The following is a 21,219-nucleotide window of genomic DNA, read 5'->3' on the forward strand; positions in this document are numbered from 1 at the left end:
TGCACCATTTTTTGAATACTTTCCTACCAGCAATGTATGAGGGTTCTAACTTCTCCACATCCTCACGGACACTTGTTATTGCCAGTCCTTTTTACGATAGCCATCCTAATGGATGTGAAGTCATATTTCACTGTGGTTTTGATTTGCATTTCGTTAATAACTACCAATTATTAGAGTGCATTTTTTATGTGCATATTGGCTGTGGTGTATCTTCATCAAAGAAACCTCTATTCAAAAATACTTTGCCTATTTTAAAATTGGATTTTTAAAAAATGGCTGAGTTGTAAGAGATCTTTATATATTCTGCATACTATACCTTTATTAGATGTATGATTTGCAGATATTTTCTGTCATTCTGTAGGTGTCTTTCTTTGCATTTTCTTAATAGTGTCCTTTGAAGCACAGAAGTTTTCTATTTTGACATTCAGTTTATCTATTTTTTTCTTTGGTTGCTTGTGCAAAAGTTTTTTTATTTGAATGAAGTCCAATTTATATTTTATTTTATTCTTTATGCTTTTGGTATCATATATATGAAACCATTGCCTAACCCAAGTTCCTGAAGATTTACTCCTGTGTTTTCTTCTTAGAGTGCTATGATCCTTTTTCATTTATTCTTTTTTGTATTTGGTGTGAGGTAGGAACCCAACTTCATTCTCTAGCACATATAGTTGCCATTCTCAATTTAAATGTCTTGGCAGTCTTGTTGATAATCAATTAACTATAAATGTAAAGGTTTTTTCTGAACTCTCAATTCTATTCCACTGATCTGTATGTCTATCCTTATGCCAGTACCACACTGTCCAATTTCTGCAATGCTGTAGTAAGTTTTGAAGTCAGGAAGTGAGCATCCTCCACCTTTCTCCTTTCTTTAAGGTTGTTTTGACTGTTCTGTGGGCATCCCTTCTGTAGGTCGCACTGAAGTGGGTCTAATCCTTAGTTTTGCCATCTTAGAATCTTGATTTTACCAGTTATTCCCCAAAGTGCACAGTACCAGAGCATTGGTTCATACCCTCTCAAACTTGCAAGAAAATGCCAAGTTTGATACACTATATGCATTTTGAGATATCCCTTTCTTGGTAATCTCTACCAAAATGGCTATGCGGGGAATTCTTCCTTACAAGGTGCCAAATTAGTTAATAAGTTTCCTTAGTAAACTTGGAATTGGAAACGAAAGCTCAGGGAAGGATATAGTATAATGGCTAAGAGTTACAGGCTTTTTAAAGTTTGAATCCTATCTCTGCTACTCAGTGATTGTGTAACCAGGGCAAGATTTTTAACCCTTTCCATCTGTAAAATAGGAGAGAATAATCCCTTTCTCATAGAGTCACTGTGAATGGAAAATAAAATACAATTATGTAATTAATATTATAACAAAGCTGGAAGTTGCTAGCTTCCTGAGCTAAACCCTTATGAACCCTTACACAGTGCTTGGGACTAGTTAGATTTCAGTAAACGGTACCGATTAGACACACTTGTAGAATGCTTCATTCAGGGTGTGAAGAACAGCTGTCTGACATAGCACAGCTTCCTAGAGACCTGAAACATTGTGTCTGCAGATATGGGATCTTTTGGGTTTGAAAGACTTTGGGTAGGAATGGAGCCATTTTTAGAGTGGGATAGAGGGACCTGGAGAAAGCACTGCTACCGACTGGTTGTGGATATTCCATTGCCTGAGGCCATTATTACTAGATTTAGATGTTGATGATTATTGATTCTTGATTATTATTGATTCTTATTCATTTAAATTGCAAAAAGTAGTATTTACTGATGTAGCCTCTAAATCCTAAAATGTAGAGCCATCCTTTGCACTGGTTTCTCTAGAGTGCACATATTCAGAAACTTCAGTTATCAAGAATACTACTAAGATTTAAGAAATAAGTGAAAACTAGTTATTCAGCAGTTAAAACAGATGTCACAGAACCTTATGTGCTTAATCCACATGGCAGTCCCACAGAAAATTGTTACTCAAAACTTGAAAGTCTAAACTAATAATAGAAGTTTATCTGTGTCTAAGTTCATAGTACAATAGAATCATTAAAAACAAACAAACAAAAACAGGAAAGAAGGTTGTTAGGTAGAAGAATGGAGACGTGTCAGCCCAGTAGTGAGAAAGGAGACATAAACAGATGCAAATCTAAAGTAATCATAAAACAGCATTCTAGAGGTAATTTATTATAGAGACATCAGTTCAGTTCAGTTCAGTCGCTCAATCATGCCCGACTGTTTTCGACCCCATGAATCGCAGCATGCCAGGCCTCCCTGTCCATCACCAACTCCCGGAGTTCACTCAAACTCATGTCCATGGAGTCGGTGATGCCATCCAGCCATCTCATCCTCTGTCATCCCCTTCTCCTCCTGCCCCCAATCCCTCCCAGCATCAGGGTCTTTTCCAATGAGTCAACTCTTCGCATGAGGTGGCCAAAGTATTGGAGTTTCAGCTTCAGCATCAGTCCTTCCAATGAACACCCAGGACTGATCTCCTTTAGGATGGACTGGTTAGATCTCCTTGCAGTCCAAGGGACTCTCAAGAGTCTCCTCCAACACCACAGTTCCAAAGCATCCATTCTTCGGCGCTCAGCTTTCTTCTCAGTCCAACTCTCACATCCATACATGACCACTGGAAAAACCATAACCTTGACTAGACGGACCTTTGTTGGCAAAGTAATGTCTCTGCTTTTCAGTAGGCTATCTAGGTTGGTCATAACTTTCCTTCCAAGGAGTAGGAAGGATTTCAAACCCTGAAGTTGATGCTGTTGAAGTGCTGCACTCAATATGCCAGCAAATTTGGATAACTCAGCAGTAGCCACAGGACTGGAAAAGGTCAGTTTTCATTCCAGTCCCAAAGAAAGGCAATGCCAAAGAATGCTCAAACTACCACACAATTGCACTCATCTCACACGCTAGTAAAGTAATGCTCAAAATTCTCCAAGCCAGGCTTCAGCAATACGTGAACTGTGAACTTCCAGATGTTCAAGCTGGTTTTAGAAAAGGCAGAGGAACCAGAGATCAAATTGCCAACATCCGCTGGATCATCAAAAAAGCAAGAGAGTTCCAGAAAAACATCTATTTCTGCTTTATTGACTATGCCAAAGCCTTTGACTGTGTGGATCACAATATACTGTGAAAAGTTCTGAAAGAGGTGGGAATACCAGACCACCTGACCTGCCTCTTGAGAAACCTATATGCAGGTCATGGAAAACAGACTGGTTCCAAATAGGAAAAGGAGTATGTCAAGGCTGTATATTGTCACCTTGCTTATTTAACTTCTACGCAGAGTACATCATGAGAAACTGGGCTGGAAGAAGCACAAGCTGGAATCAAGATTGCCGGGAGAAATATCAATAACCTCAGATATGCAGATGACACCACCCTTATGGCAGAAAGTGAAGAGGAACTAAAAAGCCTCTTGATGAAAGTGAAAGAGGAGAGTGAAAAAGTAGGCTTACAGCTCAACATTCAGAAAACGAAGATCATGGCATCTGGTCCCATCACTTCATGGGAAATAGATGGGGAAACAGTGGAAACAGTGTCAGACTTTATTTTGGGGGGCTCCAAAATCACTGCAGATGGTGATTGCAGCCATGAAGCTATAGAGACATAGATCTACATAATTTTAAGGCCATTCATTGGTCTTAATAGAATGCAATAATGGTAATAATGAAAACAATGTCCTTAATCACCAAGGGTGTATTTTTCAAAGGGCTGTATTCAAGAAAATCTGGGTTTTCTTGGGGAGAGGAGTTCTGTAAAGTAGGTAAAGGTTTCATTTAAATGGAGTATCTTGCCAGATAAATGAGATGTTTCTGGCCTTAGATTTGACTCAGCAGGTAGAATTTGCAAGCTAAAGTGGCATTCAAATAAGTAGTGTAGGGAGCTCAAAGGTGAACTGTTTTTTGTGTATTCTTATCCTAGCGTAGTTGTTACTAAGTATCCAGGGGAATCAAAACTGTAATTGTACCTTCGCCCTCAGCAGGGTTTTCTCGCAATCCTTTCAGTATCTCAGCTAAACAATGTTGTGTTGATCTACTCTGGACAGCCTTAATAAAGAGTGAAATTACTTGGCAACTAGCTGTCTGTCTACTGCAGCCATTCCATTCTGGTCAGGCATAAACATGCACAGTGACATTGCTCTATCCTTTGTGAAGACAGAAATTCAAGAGATTTCTGTCAACTGAAAGTGCAGTGCAAGTCGCTCAGTCGTGTCCAACTCTTTGCGACCCCATACAGTCCATGGAATTCTCCAGGCCAGAATACTGGAGTGGGTAGCCTTTCCCTTCTCCAGGGGATCTTCCCAACCCAGGGAACGAACCCAGATCTCCAACACTGCAGGCGGATTCTTTACCAGCTGAGCCACAGGGGAAGCCCAAGAATACTGGAGGGGGTAGTCTATCCCTTCTCAAAGTTATGTTAAATATCACCTTTCTAGGATGGGAAATCCCAAGGACGGGGGAGCCTGGTGGGCTGCCGTTTATGCGGTCGCACACAGTCGGACACGACTGATGCGACTTAGCAGCAGCAGCAGCAGCAGGATGGGAAAGGGAACAAACATAAGGTAGTGCTGCCTATTGCAGGCAGATGATTTACCGACTGAGCTATGAGGGAAGCCCGACTGAACTTGTAACCTTCCGTTATTTTGTCTTCTCTCGTTCAAATATGGATGTTAAAGTTTTAATCTGATATTAAAGCCAGCTCAGGACCTAAGAGACCCGTAGAATTTTTAGAATCGGAAGGCTTTTAGAAAATGTGTCCACCCTCTTCATTTCACAGAAGGGAAAACCGAGGCCTTGGGACACGTTATGATTTAATGTAGGTCACCCAGTTAATTAGTGACAGAGTAGGAACCCAGGTGTCCCCAGGCCTTCGTAAGCCAGTGGTTTTCTAGTACGCTCCCTAGTCTTGGACCAGTTCCTTCCCCTCTTTGGTGGGTGGGGGTGAGGGGGGGCGGCGGCGGGAGAGTCGGAGGAGGTTGTTCTTTCTTTCCCTTCATAGCTGTGCAATTTAGAACGCGGGCCTGATCATGGGGATGACGAGGTGTCAGCCCGGCTCTCCACCACTTGAGGTGCGCGCGGTCTCTCTAGATGGGGACATGGGGCTGGGTCTTTCCTTAGCCTGGCGCCCCTTTCGCGATTGGTGCTTAGCACCTGGACTGAATCGCTGTATCATCGCGGCGACACTCTCTTGGCTCCCGATTTTACGGCACAGGCGTGTGCCACCGCCGTCTCAGACCGAAGGGAGAACCTGGGGTCCGAAATCACGACAGTGTCAAGAGGGAGGCTCCGGAAACCCTCCCGGTTCCTCGGCGGACCCCAGCCTGGCGGGGAAATGCCCAGCGAATGAATGACCTCGGCGCCGACCCCGCCGCCGGTCAGCTCGCGGCCGGGGTGTGCCTGCCGGGCCTGACGTGGCGGCGGGGCCGCGGGGAGGGGAGAGGCCGCCGCGAGGGCGCGGCCTGACGTGGCGGCCGCGGCGGGGCGGCGAGGGGAGCCCGGGCCACTGCACTGCCCTGCGCTCCGGCCAGAGGGCGCCCGGCCCCAACACTTCCCCGCCCCGAGGCCGCCCAGGGCTCCCGGAGTAACCGCACCGGCGATTGGGTCGGCGGCGTGGCGGGGCCATGTTGGAGCCGGGCAGCGACCCCGCCCCCCGCCGCCCTCCGCCCCAGGTCAGACCGGGTTGTGTGGGAAGGGGAGCGACAGAGGGGAATCCTCCCTTCCCGGTCGCCCGGCGCTGCGGGAGCGGCGGCGGGAGCCGCCGCGGCCTCGGCCGCCCCTCCGAACCCGGGCCAATCAGCGGCGCGGGCACAAATATGCAAATGGCGCGCCGGTGCTGCCGGAGTGCCGCTCGCAGGGGCTGGTGGGGTCGCGCTGGGGGAGTGAACTGGGCCAATCAGGCGGGTGCGTGGCGGCGCGGGGGAGGCGGTGCCCCTTCACTCCTCCCTCCGCTCCCTCCCGGCCCCGCGCTGACAGGGGGGCCTGGCCGCGCCGCCGGTAAGTGCCGCCGCCACCCGTCGCTGCCACCCACCGCCCCAGGCGTGGGGAGGAAGCCCCGGGGGCGCCCCGGGGCAGCGGCCGCTGCTCAACTGGTGGGGAGAGGCGGGGGCGGGTTCTGTCATCCGGGTGGTCGCCGGAGGCCGCCCCCGCCCGGCCAGCCGCGCGTGTCAGTCTCGGTCGAAGCGCGGGGCGGCGGGGGCGCCTCAGTCATGGCGAAGCCCGAGAGCCCGCGAGCGGCGGTGAGTACGTGCCGCCGCCGCCGCCGCTCGGCCGGGGTGAGGGTGGTGGGGGGTGGGGGTCGGGGCAGGCCGGGCCGCGTTGCGGCCGCCGAGGTGAGGGGCCGGCGCCCGGGGGCGGGCGGGCGTCCAGGGAGGCCTGGGATGGGGCGCTGCCCGCACGTGCGGCCCAGCCCGCCCGCGGCCAGCCCCGCGCCTGTCATGGCTGCGGGCAGCTGCCCCCGCCTCCCAGCCCGCAGACCCCGGGGTCGGGACCGGGTCGCAGAGCCTGTTGCGTCGGATGGAGGTGAGGGCAGGGCGGGCAGGGCGTGGGTTGGCAGGACCCCCCCCCCCCAACCCTTCCCCTCCCCGCTTGAGGTCCGGGCCTCCCCGTCCGCTCGCTTCCCTCCCGAGGGTCGGGCTTCCCTCCATCCTGCAGCTTCTTCCCCCTCCCGCCTGCTTTCTCGCCTCCGTGACTCATGACAAGGCGTCCCGCGCGAGTGCTGGGTGCCCTGGAGCCCGGGACGCCCCCGGCGCTTTCCCAGGCCTGGGCGTCCGGGTTACGACCGCAGTGCTTCTCTATGATACCCCGCCCCGAGGGCCTCTCCACGTCTGCAGCGGGGCCCCGACCCCACCAGCCCCTGTGTGTGTCGGGCCTCCGTCGTGACTGCTGCTTTCTTGGCATCTGGGTGTGGGACGTGATGGGTGGTTCCAGGGCTCTCTTCGCGGAGATCCATCCCAAAGCCACGCACGACCCGGAAAGCCTGGGTGTCTGACTGGCCTGTAGCAGTCGCCAGCTCAGAGTGGTTTCTGTTTGTTCCTTTTTTGGTTTTGTTTTGCCCCCTCCCCCGCCCCTTTTCTTAAGGAAAATAAAACTTTTCAGAACAAAGTAGACGAGGTTTTTTTTTTTTTTTTTCTTTTCCAGTTGTGATTATTTACCAGTGTTACACAGTTACTTTCTTGGACTAAGATTTGACTGTATAGTGACTTTTAATCAATTTATGTGAAATACTCATAAGTACTTCAGAGCCCCTCCCCATTAAATAAAGTTTATCTTCATGAATGCAATCATCATCACAATTTAATTTCTTAGTTTTGCACTTCTCAGCTTTTCTCTGATTTCAGAGTCTCTAGTTTTACTTAAGCATCTATGATCTTGAGCAGAATTTTTGTTAATATTACTTAGCCTAAACTCTGCATAATTGTACAGGTACTTAGAACCATTAGGTTTACAAATACTTGAATGTATGGAAGGGGAACTTAAGTGGGGGATTCCTCTTTGTGGAGGGGGCGGTGGTTGTTTTTGTTTTCTGCAATGCAAAAGGATGAATTTAGTGTTTTTGTTTTATGTTAGATATACAGAACTTGAATTTAAATGTGACTTTTTTGCTAACAGCACAGAGCCTTCCATATGACCAATGTTTGATAAATACTATTTTTGGGTTTCCTGGGTGGCTCATTTGTAAAGAATCCGCCTTCAATGCAGGAGACTCCAATTCCATCTCTGGGTCAAGAAGATCCCCTGGAGGAGGAAATGGCAACCCACTTCTGTATCCTTCCCTGGGAAATCCCATGGGAAAAGCCTGGCAGGCTACAGTCCATGGGGTCCCAGAAGAGTTGGACATGACTGAGCAACAAAACATTTTTTGTTAAATAATATTTGTTAAATCATAAAATATTTTTTATTAAAACAACAAAATATTTACTAAATGAAAAATATCTATTGCTACCATGTAGCTTTCAAGACTTTTCCGTTTATATTGCCTTGTTGTTTAGTCACTAAGTTGTGTCCGACTCTTTTGTGACCCGCATGGACTGTAGTTCGCCAGGTCCCTCTATCCATAGGATTTCCCAGGCAAGAATACTAGAGTGGTTTGCCATTTTCTTCTGCAGGGGATCTTCCTGACCCAGGGCTCAAACCTGCATCTCCTGCATTATCAGGCAGATTCTTTGCTGCTGTTGTTCTCTTGCTCAATTGTGTCTTATTCTTTGTGACCCCATGGACTGCAGCACACCAAACTTCCTTGTCATTCACTATCTCCCGGAGTGTGCCTAAACTCATGTCCATTGAGGTGGTGATGCCATCTAACCATCTCATCCTCTATTGCCCTCTTCTCCTCCTGCCCTCAATTTTTGCCAGCATCGGGATGTTTTCCAGTGAGTTGGCTCTTCACATCACGTGACCAGAGTATTGGACTTCATCTTCAGCATCAGTCCTTCCAGTGAATATTCAGGGTTGATTTCCTTCAACCTGGTTTGATCTTGCTGTCTAAGGTGGATTCTTTACCATTGAGCTACCTGGGAAGCCCTTCACGTTAAATAGTTATGGTATACTCCAAAGTCTTGGCAGGTCTCAATCCTTGGGGAGTTTCCTATAAAATCCACCTCATGTAATATAGACATAAAATGATCTGAGGAAAATCAAAGTAGTTGCCTCCCAGGCTTGCCTCTGGTATCTCTGTCATCCTTGAACAGTTTTAGGATAGTGGGTATTGTAGAGTTTAAAAACAAAAACCGTTGTGATTGATTAACTAGGAGAAAATGGTGTCCTAAGGATTTTGGAAATATTAGGAAGAAAATATTGTGCTGGTTTAACCAGTAAAGCCTTCTTGTCTTGGACGGCGTGCTGATTGGAGAGAAACAGGACTGTGTCAGTTTACTAGCTGTATAGTTGTAGTCCAGTTAATTAAATGCTGTGAACCTTCATTTTCTCCCATATAACAAATCTGTGATTCTAAATATCCCAAGATATTTCTCTGAAATGCAAATTATTCTTGGATTTAAGTTTTCAAAAGCAGAGGTTTTGAAAGAAATAGTGGTATATTGGTATTTCAGGTAAATTGGCCTTTCTGGGAAACATTTTTAGAATAACCTCAAGTGAGCAAGTATGAATAAAGGTAGGAAAGCAGTGTTGTCAATGGACAAAGTCCACGACAAGAAAAGATTAATGAAATCATAGCCTTTTCACCTTGGAAGTATCTTTAGATACTTCTAACTCCAGACCCTGTATCTAATATGACTGCCTTCCATAAGGCACTGAACTAACTACACCTTGGTAGTTTACCTATAGAAATAAGATAGACTCGAAGGAGAGGCTTGTGTAAATTTAGGATGGGGAACTGAAGTAGCATTACAGATTTAGAAGTAAAACCTATTGAAGCTTCTACCAATAGTAAAATGAAAATGTCAGTACATACGAATATTTTAGATTTTCTGAAGAGTTGGATCAGTGATAGAAATGTAATACAAGAAAAAGTCAACTATTACACTTTCTCAGCAAAAGGAAAAAAGTCTCAGATCAAAGTCTAAAAAGGAAAAATGAATATGATTGAAATAATCTACTGGGGAAATATCATCAGGTGTTAGTATAATGAATAAAAAACATCAGAGTGAAAATGAATTATGAAAACCAATTATGAGAGTGTGTTGTCATAAATGTTTGAAAAACTCTAAAAGCCAAAGACTGGAATTAGAAGGGATTCATGGAGACTGAGATAGAGTGATTTTATTGTGACCTTTCAAATGTTTTGTAGATGTTGTGGTCTTAACATGATTAACACCTTTTAGCAAAATACAGATTCAGCTTTTTTATAGTTAACTACTTTGTAAATATAAGTTGCCACATTCCAGTTTTGTAACTGTCTTCTAACACTTTGTGTCTCTTTACTCCTTATTTGGGCTTCACTCCCATACATTCCACCTCTCTGAGTTTTACCAGTCTGTGAATACTCAAGTCAAATTCCACCTTGTAAGTAAAATCATCTCTTATCATCGTAGCCCTTAAGGATTTCTCCTCCCCATGAAATCATAGCATTATTATTTGTCTCACTTTTTTGACATTGTGTCGTTTCCTGGCATTCCTTCTATTGTATTGCCTTTGAATTTGCAGGAATACTTTTTGCTTCTTTCTTTTAGAAGCAGTTGGAAAGTTGAAAAAGTGATGGTGAGAAACCCAAAGGAGGGGAAAGCCACTTTGAGCTGTAATTTGTTTCCTGGACTCCAGGTCATACACATCCATCCGTCCATTAAGCAGATTTATTAAATAGTCCTTTTATTTAGTAATTTATTATATGTACTATAATGTGATCTTTGCCTTTCTAGAATATACAGTCTAATAGTGGAAACACATAACGAATAAACAATAAACAAATGTGAAATTTCAACTTAGGATGACTACAGCAAGGAAAGAGAACAGTGCTACGAGAGGGAAAAATGGAGAAGGTTTTAGTGTGCGTGGTCAGAGACGGCCTCTCAGGTGGTGCTGTTTAAGTTACAACCACAAGACTAGGAAGCCAGGCAGGAAAAGAGATTCCTGGAACGGAGAAAAATACATACGAAGGCAAGAAAATGATTAATACCTTGAAGAAATGAAAGAAGTTCAGGATAGCAAGAACATAATGGAGGGAGACCATGCAGGATGAAAAGAGGCAGAAAGCAGATCATGCGGGGCCTTGCAGGGCACGTTAAAGACTTTTGGGTTTTACTAAGGACATTTCAGTCATTGAAGATTTTGAAGCAGAGGAGTAATATACTTTAATTTTTAAATCACTTTCGCTTAGATTGGAGCTAAAGGCAAGAGTGAAAGCAAAGACATTATGCTCCTATCATCACTGAGGTAAAACAATGCTAACTGGAACTAGGGTAGCAGCTATAGAGATGAGGGAATAGAAAAGGTGATATGTATATATGTATATATAAAATTTGATTTGATAGAGACAAGGAGATGGGAACGATAGAGAAATTGACAACTTCGTGGTGAACTGAATGTAAATGAAAGGTGTCAAAAATGACCTCCAGGTTCCTGGCTTGAGGAATTAGGTGGTGGTGAGATGTACTGAGAGGAAGATGAGGGAGAAAAAAGGTTTGGTGAGAAAGCTTTGAATACTGTCCATACACAGGTGTCTTCAGTGGTTTTATCTGAGTGGTAGATGCCTCAGTCAGGATAGCTTTAACTATGTGTGTGACACCACACTGTGACATGTTCATAGCTTGTGTTTTGAGAGAAAGGAGTAATCTTCCTATTTATGTTAGAAAAATTGGTAACTGAAATGACCTTTATAATAGTGTTCTTCAGTTTTTAAATGTTTGTGAATATCTTAATGTAGATTGGGCTTCCCTTGCGGCTCAGCAGGTAAAAAGTCACCTGCAACGCGGGAGACCTGGGTTCGATCCCTGGGTTGGGAAGATCCCCTGGAGACAGGAAAGGGTATCTGCTCCAGTATTCTGGCCTAGAGAATTCCATGGACTGTATAGTCTATGGGGTTGCAAAGAGTCAGATAGGACTGAGCAACTTTGACTTAATGTAGATTACATTGATATAGAGGTTTAAGTAAAAAAAAAAACAAAAAAACTTGAGTGTAGTATTAGATGGGTTTATGTATTACTTGGGTGATGGTGGAGAATACAAGTCTTATAGTCTTGATATCCTCAGGAAATCAGCAGTCTTTAAAGTTATTACCTTGTAAGTAGCCTGATAGTAAATGTATCATTTTTTTAAAAATATTTATTTATTTGGCTGCACCAGGTCTTAGTTGCAGCATGTGAGATCTTGTTCCCTGACCAGGGATCGAACCTGGGTCCCCTGCACTGAGCTCAGAGTCTTAGCCACTGGACCATGAGAGCAGTCCCAACATATCATTTTTAATGAGGCTTCTGGTGCTTATGAGTAAAAATTATACCTTAGGTTGTTAGTAGCTATTGTTTATCAAATAGCTACAGAGGTTGATATTTTTGTTATAATTTGGCATAATTAAGTGAAGTTAGCTAAATGAATTTAAGGGGTTTTTTTTTTTTGTTTTTTTTTTGAGGGGAGTGGTTTTTGCTTTAAAACTTTTTTTAACCAGTAATTTTGGACGTTATTATGGCCACCTCATGCGAAGAGTTGACTCATTGGTAAAGACCCTGATGCTGGGAGGGATTGGGGGCAAGAGGAGAAGGGAACGACAGAGGATGAGATGGCTGGATGGCATCACCGACTCGAAGGACATGAGTTTGAGTGAACTCCGGGAGTTGATGATGGACAGGGAGGCCTGGCATGCTGCAGTTCATGGGGTCACAAAGAGTCAGACACAACTGAGAGACTGAACTGAACTGAACTGAACTGAGCTGAACTGATTGCTCCAAACAGACATGGTTTGAAATTTGAGGAGGGGGATAGTTATCTTTCTTGGCCATTGGTTATGTCAGGTTAAGTTTCTGACTAAGCAGCAAGCCCTTGATTGAAAATCAGGGGAATTTCCTGGTAGTCTAGTGGTTAGGATTTCTTACTTTCACTGCTGAAGGCTCTGGTTCAGTCCCTGGTTGGGGGCCTAAGACCTGTAAGTCATGTGGCACACGCCCCCCCCCCCAAAATATTGGAAATCAGTGGTTATTCACCTGAAAGATAAATGCTAGTATATCTTACTAGGTTTTTTTGTTTTTATAAGAAGAAGGAAAAGGTGGTGAGGATAATGTTTAGGTTTCACATATTTTGCATAAAATGTTTTGTCTTAAAATTTTGTAATTTACTACTGTTTGGGTAGATTAAAATTTTTTTCATCGAATTAGCTGACTTGAATTCAGTATGTTTCTCCATTTTCTCAGTTATTTTGAAAGAGTTGCAGTAATTTTATGGGGGCAGAAACTGAAGTACAAGAGGTTAACAAGGTATTTGGAAAATGGAGTTAGTGTAGAATTTATTTTCAATATTTGTTTTTGAGTAGAAGGATAGAAAACAAGATGATTTTATTTGTACATTTACGTTTTTGTTAAAGTAGGAGATATTTGCTCTTGCCTAAAGTTAGAAGGGAAGCAGGTAATTGCAGAGGGTGATTAAAGATCCTCCAGAGGTGGAACATGTAAGTCCCTTTGACAGGCTGAACGGAATGGTGACTATTAAGAGGTGAAAGATTAATCTTTGGGAAGGAGTCATACTTCCTCTTTTGAAGAGTGTAATAGAAGAAAAAAGGACTAGATTCAAAAACAGATACATGCTTTGGAAAAGATGATTGGTGAATTTCAACCAAAAAACCTCAGAAAACCAAGAGGCAAAATTGTTTGGGGTGAAAATGGGGAAGTTAGGATTGCAGAATTGGGAGAAAAACATAAAAGAACTACAAAGAGATAGCCTCAAAGCCTGGGAAAGTGAATTTAAACATTAAGCAAAGGCAGGGACTGCACTGAAGGCAAATGTTAGGTGCCAGGCATGTAATAATTGTTAGAAATATTATAAATATTGAAACTGTTCATTGAAATGGACTGAGGCAAGGAGGTAAAGTTACAGTGGTGATGCTAATAAAGTATGGTGGGTTGAGTGAGTGTAAAAGGACCCAGTGGTATTGAAAATGATGAGAGGACAGCGTTGGAGATAATTAGTGAAAGAGTTTGAGGAGGTCCAGAGAAGCCTCACAGTCTTCGGAAGGTTTGGATGACTGTAGGTTCTTGGGAAGTCAGAAAAGAGATGAGAGGTATGAGAGGGAAGTCAAAGTTGCTCAGTTGTGTCCAACTCTTTGCCATCCCACGGACTGTAGCCCGCCAGGCTCCTCTGTCCATGGAATTCTCCAGGCCAAAATACTAGAGTGGGTAGCCGTTCCCTTCTCCAGGGGATCTTCCCAACCCAGGGATCGAACCCAGGTCTTCCACATTGCAGGCCAATTCTTTACAGTCAGTGTTTTACATTTGTTAAACCCTTACTGTATTTTAGGAACTTCGAACGTGTTTCTAAACTGTGCATCAACTTTGCAAGTTAAATGGTGATAATCAGCCTGAGTCTCAGTTTTTAGTGTATTTCGAATTTTGGAAAATTCTGCATTTAAATCAGTTTCCTGTTTTTAATGTTAATAGTATACTCACACACACACACTTAATTTGGTTATGAGTAAGACTAATATTCAAGACCACTTAATTAAACAACTTAACCTGACTCAGTAGCAAATAGGAAACTTTTAATCTTTCTTCAATATCAGCCTCAAATTAATTTTCCCAGTTAGCTTTTACCAAGAGTAGAGATGATATTATATTTTTAAAGATTTTCTTTCTGTGAGATGTGAACCAACACTAAATTAAGTATGAATACCTACAGAGTAAGGAATTGAATTTATTAAGTGGTGATCTACAGACCAGAGATGTTAATATAAGCATTACTTGAGTGCTGTTTAGATTAGTAGTTGGAGTTCTTTTAAAGCAAGGAATGCTTTGTTTTTAAAAGATCCTACTTGAGAGCTTAATCTGTAAAATAAAAGAATATGCAGGGCGAAATTTTACAGGGGAAGAAATGGGGGAAGGGGTAGTCTAAAGCCTTTCCTTCCTTTGGCTATGTGTTACCCAGTAATCTAGAGAGAGCACAGTTTAAAAACAGCATTTACAGAGTGTTTTTTGTGGGTGATTTATTGCAGTTCTAGGAGATTGGTATGATTATATTACACTCCCCATTTGCAGATGAAGAAACTGAGCTTGAAAATGATTAAGTGACTTGCTTAAGATTACATAGCCCTACTCTGGTATTCTGCACTGGGAAACCCCATGGACAGAGGAGCCTGGTGGGCTATAGTCCGTGTGGTCGCAGAGTCTGACACGACTGAGCAACTGAATACACACAACGGGTGGTAAAGCTGACCGGTCTCTTTTCAAAGCCCTTACTTTATTTGCTGTGTTATAGAGTCCCTTGTAGAATAACTTATCAATGAAAGCAGAATGCTTTGTAGGATAACTGGGCATTAAGCTTCAGTTGGATCACTGGAGGCATTCTCATGTACGCGACTCTGTGTGTGTGTATGTGTAGGGTAAAATATATATAACCTAAAGTTTACTATTTTAACCATTTTTAAGTGCAGTCCAGTGGAGGCATACTTCAGGTCATAAAAATGATACATTGTTGCTTCAAAGAATGCTTTTGAATCTCAATTTTTGGCCCAGCTATTAAGAATTGAGAGGTTTTGTTTTGTTCAATGTTATGACATTGAATTCTTGAAAACATTTGAGGATTTACTATGTGGCAGGAATTATGCTAGATGTTCAGGATAAAGATGAGTAAGGACCATTCTCTGCACGCCTCTTATTTTGTAGGGAAGACACACAAGTAGACCAAGAGTGATAATGCAGTGTGTAAAGTATGGAATCCAAAAATTGAATGCTTGGGACTTCCCTGGCAGTCTACTGGTTAAGACTCCGGGGACATGGGTTTGATCCCTGGTTGGGGAGCTAAGATCCCACATGCCACATGGCATGCCCCCCCCCAACTCAAAACAAACAAACCAGCCCTAAAATGAATGCTTAACCTTTCTAGAGGGCTGTGTGTATGTGTGTGTGTGTGTACCATGTACTAGCTTCCTAGAGATTGTAGAGCTTGAATTTAATATCAGAGCATTATTAGCTGAAGGAACAGGGGTGGTGGGAAGTGATATAGGTGAAGAGAACTTCCTCTGTGTATTAACGGAGATGTGAGAAAATTTGATGAATTCAAGCAGCATTTCAGCATGGTTAAGTCATGGACTGTTGGTTAGTTGCTCAGTCAGGTGCGACTCTTGTGATGCCATCCATGGACTGTAGCTCGCCAGGCTCCTCTGTCCTTGGGATTTCCCAGGCAAGAATACTGAAGTGGGTTGCCATTTCCTTCTCAAGGGGATCTTCCCAACCCAGGGATTGAACCCACATCACCTGTTATTGCAGGTGGATTCTTTACCACTGGGCCCCTGGGAAGCCCCAGGCATGGAATACCTATGGGGAAATAGAAGCAAAAACGGGTGGAGAGGCAGTGATATCTTCAGCAAAGGAATGTAAAGTGAGGTTGGTCAGTTGTGTCTGACTCTTTGCGATCCCATGGACTGTAGCCTACCATGCTCCTCCATCCATGGGATTTTCCAGGCAAGAGCACTGGAGTGGGTTGCCATTTCCTTCTCCAGAGGATCTTCCCAACCCAGGAATCGAACCCGGGTCTCCAGCATTGTAAGCAGATGCTTTACCATCTGAGCCACCAGGGAAGTGCAAAGAAATGTAATGAGCAAGCAAATATATTGGGAGATGAGTTTAGGCATATAATGATACTATTGGTTAGTATAAATACTTTTTTAAATGAGTTGGAAACTAGGTACAATCAGATGTCACAGGCTCTTACTAATTTTTCCTCAGGGCAACATAGAATCTTGATATATATTCCTAGTTCTACAGATCAGTGAGAAGAAAATACATATTTACTGAGCAGTTACTATATTTTAGACTTCCTTCTTCTGAACACTGCAACAACCCTGCAGTGTCGAAGGTTAGGTGAGGAAAAAGAATTTCAAAGAACCACTGAAGATTTTAAAACTTAGAAATGGCAGTTAGAGTTTGAACTCATGACTGATCTTCAACTACGCTATGGCCGATCAGTATTTGCCAGAGATTTTTCTTATTGAGTAGTAATCTAATTTATTTTATAACTAATTAGCTGGATGGATGCCTAATGCAGTTAATCTGAAACATACCAAGTATACAGGGAACAGAGGTAAGGATGGTCTTTAATAGAGTTGTGTAAACAAATGTAGTAGAGATTGGAATACATGACTTGTACAACTTCTTATGTGGGCTTCTGTGATGATTTAGTGTGTTGTACATTAATAAAACAACCTAAATTATCTTGTCTACTGGGGAAAATTTTGAAGGATATCCTTCTGTATAACTATTAACAAGTTAGTTTATCTTTCTATTCTAGTTTTTGCTAGTATTGATATTGTTATGTAAGAGGGTCAGATTAGCCTGAAAATCTTTTTCAGTGAGGACAGTGATATTCCTGAAAATAGTGGAAGGTTAGAACAATCTTCTGTAGCATAATTTCTTTTTTAGAATTTAAGTATAGAACATTATGGGTGATGTCTTCACAGGAAAAAAAATAAGTTTTTTAAAAGTTAAGAGGTATTTTGGGAGCTTCCCAATACTGGTGGTTCAATAGTAAAGAATCCACCTGTGATGCGGGTTTGACCCCTAACCTGGGAAGATCCCCCGTGCAGTAGAGCAACCTAGCCCGTGTGCCACAGCTACGGACCCTGTGCTCTGAAGCCTGGGAGCTGCAGCCTGTGAAGCCCATGTGCCAGGTCTGCTGAAACCCGTGCTCCTCAACAAGAGAAGCCACCACAGTGAGGAGCCCACACACTGCAGCTGGAGAGTGGCCCTGCTCACCGCAGCTAGAGAGAGGCCCAGGCAGGAGCAGAGACCCAGCACAGCCAGCAAAGAGACAAATCATATTTCTAAAAATGTTTTTAAGTAAGTTTCATAAATGTTTATTGGGTTGACCTTAAAGTTTGTTGTTTCCACAAGGTAGTATGGAAAAACCTGAACAAACTTGGCCACCCTAAATATTTTAGAATATAGAGCCTACTACTTTTTATCTTCCTAGCATTTATTCCATAAAGAAGATTTTAAGCTTTTTCCCCTGATATCTCTAGTTTGGTTAGGGTAGGTGTTTGTGTGAGTAGGAAATTAACCAAGTGTACAGTGTTGATTAATGACACCTTCATAAGCATTCAGTCCAAGCCTGTTATTCACAATGAAATTGGGGGGGCCAGATGGTTGTTAAATATGCTGTCATACATTTAAGTAGTTCCAGGAATTAGAATTTTGGTCTCTACACTGTACAGGAGAAAACAAATAATACTAATAGGTTTTAGTTTATAGTGTTAGGTAGGGACATTTTTCTTTTGAATCCTTTTAGTTTACTTGGAAAATTTCTGTTCAGACTTATAAGGCACTACCAGATAAATTAAGCAGAGACATAGTTGATGTTCATCAGTTTCACAGTATAATATTTTGGTTACCCCTGAGCAGGTTAGGTCTGATAATTGGGTCATAGTTTGGGGTTTGGTATCCTGACATCTTTTACTCTACTTCCCATAAAATAGCTAAGTGTAGTACACAGGGTAGATTCTATAGCATATCATGCTTCTTATTCACAAAGACTTGGACAAATTTTTAATGAACCATCAGTTCAGTCGCTCCGTTGTGTCCATCTCTTTGCTACCCCATGGACTGTAGCATGAACCGTAATATATGTAAAATGTGTACATTACCATAATATACATAAAATGGAATATTGTTCAGCATTAAAAAGGAAAGACATTCTGACATGTGCTGCAACATGGATGAACCTTGAATGCATTAGGCTGAGTGAAATAAGCCTCTTACACACATATACACAAGTACTATATGATTCTACTTGTATGAGATATCTAATGTAGTCAAATTCATTAGAAACAGACAGTAAAATGATGTTGCCAGGGGACTGGGATTGGAGGAAGGGGAATAGTGAGTTGTTTAAATAAACAAAAGATTTCAAAGTTGCCAGGTGAAAAAATTTTGAAGGTTGGTTGCACAAAAATCAATATGTTTAAAACTACTGAACTATACACTTAAAAATGGTTAAGATGGTAAATTTTATGTGTTTTACAACAATTAAAACTTTAAAATATTTTGTGTTTTGCAGGTAAAAACATTAATTTTTTGAAAAGATATGTGCACCCCTGTGTAAACTGCAGCATAATTTATAATAGCCAAGATATGGAAACAACCCACATGCCCATCAAATAGATGAATAGGTTAAAAAGATGTGGTATATATATAGAAAAAAGAATGCAGTCTTGCCATTTGTAACAACATGTATAGGCCTGGATGATTTTATGCTAAGTGAAACGAGAGACAAATACTATATGCCTTTACTTGCATGTGGAGCCTAACAAAACAAAAGTCATAACAAAAGAGAAACTGGAGTTATAGATACAGAGAACAAACAGGTGGTTGCCAAAGGAAAGATAGCGAGGGGAGGGGGAGGGAGAAAGAGGTGAGAGATTGAAAGGTACAAACTTTCAGTTGCAAAATAAATGTCACTGGTATGAAGTGTACAGTTTGGGGAATACAGTTAACCAAGTAATATCTTTGGTGATGTCATAACTAGTCTTAACATGGTGATCTTTTTGAAATATATAGAAAGAGACTGTTGTGTAACAGGAACTAACATAGTGAAGGTGAATTATACTTTAAAAACATACAAACAAACTCGGAAACAGAGATCAGATTTGTGATTACCAGAGGCAGGAGTAGGGGCTGGAGGGAGGGGAATTGAATGAAGGCTATCAAAAGGTACATGATAAGGTACTTAACACTTACTTCTGTTTGTTGTCATATATGAAAGTTGTTAAAGTAAATGCTAAGAGTTCTCATCACAAATTTTTTTCTGTTTCTTCAATTTTATATCTATGTGAGATGATGAGTGATCTCTAAACTTAATGTAATAACCATTCATAATATATGTCAGCATTTTGCTGTACACCTTCAACTTACACAGTGCTGTATGTTAAGTACATCTCAATAAAACTGGAAGAGGAAAATTAAAAATGGTTTTAAATAGGCCATAAGCTCATTGTCCAGATAACCACTAATGCCATTTTTTTAAAAGTTTCATGTGAGATTTTTAAAAAGGACAAAAACAGTTTCTGCCTTACATTGCGTTCCTTTCCCCCTCACCCAGATAGAAAGTTTTATGTGCATATTCCATGGATAAGTATTTTTTGATTGCTTATTGTAAGATAAAGATAGATTTCTAACCTCTTAGAATGTACGGTTTCTGGAGAACGTAAGCTTTAAACAAGGTAAATATGAAAAACATATAGTTAATACTAAGGGGAATAAAGGGAGGGCAGAGATATGAAGTGTTGGAGGAGAGTGACATTTTAGATAGATTGGTCAGGAATGACCTTACCAAGAAAGTTATTTTGGAAAAAGCATTTACATAAAATGAGGGGAGAATGTACTCAGCAAGTGCAGAGGCCCTGAGGAAGGAGCATTCTTGGCTTGTGTGTGTGTGTGTGATGGGGGATTCGTATATATGTTATATAAGAACATGAAATAGACCCTTTTAGACGTCGTATATTCAATTCGGTGGCCTTTCCGCTCACAGTGTTGTGCAGACATCAGCACTATTTCCGGTTTTTCATTTTTCATTACTGCAAAGAGAGACTCTCTACTCATTAAGAAATAGTTGCCTACTTTCCCCCTCTTAGCAGCCCCTGGTAACCTCTGATATTCTGTCTCTTTAAATTGGCCTATTCTAGATATTTCGTATAAGGAACCATGCTGCGTTTTTCCTTCTGTGTCTGCCTTTTATACTTAGTGTTTATAGGTTCACCCCTGTTGTAGCAGGTATCAGAATTCCATCCCCTTTTTGTGGTTGAATAGTACTCCATTTTACCAGATTTTGTTTATCAGTTGATGGCATTTGGATTTTTTTTCAACTTCTGGCTATTGTGAAGAATGCTGCTATTAACACCGCTGTATAAATATCTGTTTGAGTCCTTGTTCTTAATTCTTTTGAATGTATATTGTATACCTGGGCATAGAAATTCTGGGTTGTATGGTAATTCTGTGTTTACCTGAGGAACTGCCATACTCTGCCTCAGTACCATTTTACATTCCTACGAGCAATGTAGGAGGGTCTCAGTTTCTCCATGCTCCTCAACACTTGTTCTCTTATTTTATTTTATAGCATCTCAAGTAGGTATGAAATGATACCTCTTTGTGATTTTGATTTGCATTTCCTTAATGACTGATGCTCAATATCTTTTCATGTGTTTATTGGCCATTCCTTTAAGTTGGGTTGTCTCATGTTATTGATATTTAGTTGTAGGAATTCTTTGTAGAGTATTGAAACTTTATTAGATATGATTTGCAAATGTTTTCTTCCATTTTGTGAGTTGTCTTCGCTCTCTTCATAGTATCCTTTGATGCACAAATTGTCAATTGTGAAGTTCCGTTTACCTGTTTTTTTTTTTAATTGTCACCTATGCCTTTAGTGTTATATTTAAGAAATCACTGCCAAAACCAAAATCATGAAGATTTGCCTCCATATTTTCTTCTCCGAGTGTTATAGTTTTAGCTTCTATTAGCATCTTTGATCTATTTGAATGAATTTTTACATATATGATGTAAAGTAAGGGTTCTGCTTCATTCTTTTGCAGGTGGCTCTTAAGTTTTTGCAGCATTAGTTGTGGAAGAGACTTATTCCCCACTGAATGGTC

The 21,219-nt window shown here is 42.0% G+C and overlaps 1 protein-coding gene across 31 annotated transcripts in view; it reads left to right on the forward strand.

The window, feature by feature from the left end:
• Positions 1–21,219, forward strand: part of CHD9 (chromodomain helicase DNA binding protein 9) — a 220,620-nt gene that overhangs the window by 56,300 nt on the left and 143,101 nt on the right. For 14 of the 31 annotated variants that reach the window (XM_060398315.1, XM_060398316.1, XM_060398314.1 and 11 more), the window contains exon 1: positions 5,926–5,984. The exons of 16 other annotated variants lie outside the window; for them this stretch is intronic. The gene's annotated coding sequence lies outside the window, so the exon portion shown is untranslated. Of the gene's footprint in view, positions 1–5,925; positions 6,227–21,219 lie in introns of those variants that run through there. One more of the 31 variants, XM_042231622.2, reaches the window with a different exon arrangement.

This window comes from Ovis aries, chromosome 14 (genome assembly GCF_016772045.2).
Source record: "Ovis aries strain OAR_USU_Benz2616 breed Rambouillet chromosome 14, ARS-UI_Ramb_v3.0, whole genome shotgun sequence".
Classification (NCBI taxonomy): Eukaryota; Metazoa; Chordata; class Mammalia; order Artiodactyla; family Bovidae; genus Ovis; species Ovis aries.